General features: G+C 28.5%; 1 long non-coding RNA gene across 1 annotated transcript; it reads right to left on the bottom strand.

Annotated features, from left to right (window-relative positions):
* Window positions 1-1,813: 1,813 nt before the first annotated feature.
* LOC145807614 (uncharacterized) lies at window positions 1,814-4,206 on the bottom strand. The gene is made up of 2 exons (XR_014350870.1): window positions 2,255-4,206; window positions 1,814-2,018 (listed from the first exon to the last, which is right to left on the bottom strand). It is a non-coding gene; the product is annotated as an uncharacterized LOC145807614 (long non-coding RNA).
* Window positions 4,207-4,864: the final 658 nt, after the last annotated feature.

Here is a 4,864-nt window from a genome sequence, read left to right as displayed (position 1 = left end):
TTTGTTCTCCCTTTCCTTGAGTTCTTGTATCATGAGATGTAGATGCACTCTGTTTTTGCTCTTTGTTATCACCAAAGCCAATGCCACTCTTGTCAGAACAAATTTGTTGAGACCCAATGATATTGTCCAAAGTCTTTGATCCTCTGTTCCAAAGACCAATGGTAGCCATAGCACACTTGAGTTCTTCCTCTTTCTTGATCATTAGTTCTTCCAAAGCAACTTGAGACATCTCGAGAGTTTCAATTTTTTCTTAATATGTTGCATAGATTTGTTGTAGCTCGTTCCTCTCTGTCTCACAAGTCAAGAGTTTTGCACAAAGTGCTTGTCGATCATTAGCTATCTTGATGGCATCAATCCTAGCCTCGAAAATCTCCTCCTTTAGTTTGACATTCTCACTTTCACATGCTTTGAGTTTCATAGTGAGTTTGTCATTCAATTTGGATAAGTTAAGAGACTCCTTATACAATTTTTCATAAGCTTGCTCAAGCTCTTCATCATCACTCTCCGAGGATTCTTCATCAGTGGCATTCTCAACCGACCTCTTCGGATACTCTATTCGTCCTTCAGTTTCGGAAGCCGCCATGAAACACTACAACAAATTTGGGATTTAAAGACGAAACAAATTTGTCCCAAAATGTATATATTTCGTCACCTAAACTAATTACGACGAAAATTTTTCGTCACCCGTTTTGTCGCCAAAGCCTCGTCGCTAAAGGGTCGTAGAGACGAAAAAACAATTTCGTCATTGAAAATGATAAATTTGTGACGAATTTTTTTGTCTCCAATACGCTCTGTTAGGAACATACTTGTAAGTAATTAGCGACAAAATATTTTGTCATTAAAGGAAGAAATTAGAGACAAAAGTATTTCGTCATAAATATAAGAAATAGAGACGAAATAATTTTGTCACGCTTAATATAAACGAAGACGAAATTTTTTTGTCAAAGAAGCTACCAGTAGAGATAAAAACAAATTCATCATTAAAAATGATAAATTTGTGACCAATTTTTTTGTCTCTAATACACTCTGTTGGAAACATACTTGTAAGTAATTAGCGACAAAATATTTTGTCATTAAAGGAAGAAATTAGAGACAAAAATATTTGTCATAAATATAAGAAATGGAGACAAAATAATTTTGTCACGTTTAATATAAACGAAGACAAAAAAATTTGTCAAAGAAGCTACCAATAGAGACAAAAATAAATTCATCATTAAAAATGATAAATTTGTGACGAATTTTTTTGTCTCAAATACACTCTGTCGGGAACATACTTGTAAGTAATTAGCGACAAAATATTTTGTCATTAAAGGAGAAATTAGAGACAAAATTATTTTGTCATAAATATAAGAAATGGAGACAAAATAATTTTGTCACGTTTAATATAAACGAAGACGAAATTTTTTTTGTCAAAGAAGCTACCAATAGAGACAAAAACAAATTCATCATTAAAAATGATAAAATAATGTCAAAAAAAATTCGTCACACATTGAGGATAATAGTGACAAAATGTGACAATATTTTTTGTCACGACAAATGCATTTAGTGACGAAATAAAGAATTCATGACAAAATTAATCATCCACCTAAGCGAAATAAGAGACAAAAGAACCTTTTTTAGGGATGGAAAATTTTGTCAATAATTTCATAATATTTTTTTCCATATTATATATCTATTTTATCAAAATCTAAATTTTAGTTCAACAAATATAACCCTGCTCATGTTGAAACCTGTTGAATATAACAATTCCATCACAACTTAACCTAACCTGTTATCAACACATTTACGAATTAACAAAATGAAAATATCCATTCATCATCACAAATAATTTCATCCTAATACAATAAAATAGTGAAATATTCACAAAATATCCAAAAGTTATAACTTGTTCAATTTTACCAAAAATCTAACAATAACTAGTACAACTCCACAAAGTATGTGTATCCTTATCAAACAAAAATGAACATTCAAGCAAATTAGATCATTGTTGCACGTCAAAAATGCCACCCCAATCCAATCTGCAAAAAAATAAATTAAAAGCTTTAGTAATTAATTAATTATACAAAAGATTAAAAACATTAGTAACTTATCAATTTACAATTAGATCAATTATACAATTTACCCCTCTAACAGACTTTTTTTTCGAGATTATGAGAACAAAAAATTAATTTTAAAGCTAATTCACAAATGGTGCATCCCATTAATGTGCCGTAAGTTCACATAACTTATATTGGTCCATTTAATTGATACGTACCAGTTTTTCTACTCTAACAGGGATTGACCTAGAACCACACCTGTGTTTTGTATACATCCTTTCTCTGTTCGCGATGTTACCCTTTGATTGCTCCTATAAGAAAGAATGACCAATATAATAATGAAATGTATCATTAGTAAGACAAATATGTTAGCTTTTGATTGTTCCTGTAAGGAAGAATGAACCAATATAACAATGAAATGTATCACTAGTAAAACAAATTTAATGCTTGATAATAAAGAATTGCATTGTTCATATCTATCCTTTTCTTATATATCATTTCAACTTAAAAGATGTTTCAAATTATTCACTAGTTTCATTAAATTCTTTGAAATATAGATTAGAGGACTTGTTGAGATTTCATTATAAGATGATTTTTCTGGGTGAAAAAAGAAAAACGAGTAATTTACACCGTTCACAATTAGGGGGCATATAAGCATGGGCAAGATAGATTGTGAAAAAATCCATTTACATTTCACAAGATATGGAACAATTACTGATACCAAACTCATATCCCTTTCTTTCTTCCACAACTATATCAAATCTAAAGTTCTGTCTTAATACACTGTATTAGTTACTCAGCTAGTTGCTTACCATTATCATGAAACTTCAGACCAAACTCAAGAACAAACAGAAAATACAATCATAGAAACTGAAATCTTAGTTCTTTATTCTATGATGTGAAAGATGCATTTTAAGGAATCATAAATTAATCTCCTATTATGTGAGCCTTCCAATCCATGTTTAATAGTTTTCCTTTCTCATTTTGCCACTTATTTGGTTTTTATTATGTTTCACTTACATGCTTAGAGGATAAGGAAAAAAGAACACATGGAATTTCACAGCAAATTGATTGTGTTCTTTCTAGTTTTTTTGAAATCTCTCCCTATTCTAATCAAATTTTATCTAAGTTACAGGCAAAAGAATATGAAGTTGCTACAATTCATCCAAATTAATAGCTCTCTATTGATCTTCTACCTCAATGCTTTCTGAGAGGCCTCATCACAAAATATACACAAAAGTAAAATGACGCTACTACAAAAATATATAAAGATCACACTTTTTTTTGTGTGATGTATGTTATTTAATCACACCTTTTAGTTTTGTTAAAGTGTGATTAAAAGGGGTCATTTTTAATCACATATTTTAAGTGTGATTAATAACATTTAAATCACACCTTTTAAGTATGATTAAAAATATTTAGATCACATATTTTAAGTGTAATTAAAAATATTTAGATCACATCTTTTAAGTGTGATTAATAACATTTAGATCATAGCTTTTAAGTGTGATTAAAAATATTTAGATCACACATTTTAAGTGTGATTAATAACATTTAGATCACACCTTTTAAGTGTGATTAAAAATATTTAGATCGCATCTTTTAAGTGTGATTAATAATATTTAGATCACACATTTTAAGTGAGATTAATAACATTTAGATCACACATTTTAAGTGTGATTAAAAATATTTAGATCACATCTTTTACAGATTTTAAGTGTGATTAATATCTAATAAAACATGTGATTAATAATCAGATAAGATCACACGTTATATGCATTTGAAGAATGTAATGCGCACTATATACTATATTTTGAATCACAACCATATATTGAATGGAATAACGTCATATATTTCATAAATGAAAGTTAAATGTTTAAAAGTATATACAAAGGATTAATAAAAAGTTTTTAACTGTGCTTACATATATTAAAAAATAAAAAAACTTGAAAAAACGAAATTGTTGAATTCTTTGACCATATTTTGCATTTCTCCAAGAAATTTCTGACTTGAAAAATAAAAAACACAAATTAATTCAGAAACCACTAGAAGCATATGAATAAACTTAATATTTTTTGTAGAGATTGTTCTTGTCTTACAAAAGACAAAATCGAACATTTTCTCATCACACTGACTCGTCATCTACTGCATCAATAGAAAATGAATAACAGCTTTGATTATTATTAGTATAAAATGTTTGGATTACCATATATAAATATGACATATACATAGAATCAATAAATCCAAAATGAAAATCTTTAATGTATGAGCAGATATTTTAAAGTCATAAAACCAAATATTCATATAATCAACAAATCTAAAATGAAATCTTGAAGTGATTATATATTTCTTACCAACTAAAGAAATTGTTGATTAGCAATTTAAATAACGGAAGTTATATCATACTTACATTAGATTTCAACTCATATTCTTTAGTACGAAATTAATCCATTCAACTCGCACTTCATCAAGTTCGGTTTCCGTGTAAGTCTTTTTTCCATTGAATTGCAAGAGGTTATTTACAAACAATTAGATAATATGAAGAAGAGGTACAAGTATCATGAATATAATAGTAATAAAAGTATAGAATTTATCTCACATTTTGTTTTCTAGCTGTTTTATTGTCACTCTGATCAGAGTAGGGGACATACTGCTGAGTTTGGTGATCATAAGAATACCAAACCCCATTGTTACCATCATAATATAATCCTGCACATTTATAAAAAAAAATAAAAATAATAATAATTCATAAAAATTGTTTCCTCCCCATCCATAATTTTTCCACTAACGATACAAGGGTTAACAAATACAAATTGTTTCCTCCAATT

Source organism: Camellia sinensis, chromosome 14 (genome assembly GCF_055761805.1).
Source record: "Camellia sinensis isolate YWXY chromosome 14, ASM5576180v1, whole genome shotgun sequence".
In the NCBI taxonomy this organism is placed as follows: domain Eukaryota; kingdom Viridiplantae; phylum Streptophyta; class Magnoliopsida; order Ericales; family Theaceae; genus Camellia; species Camellia sinensis.
The sequence above is the reverse complement of the archived record's forward strand: the minus strand, read 5'-3'. Positions and strand labels throughout refer to the sequence as shown.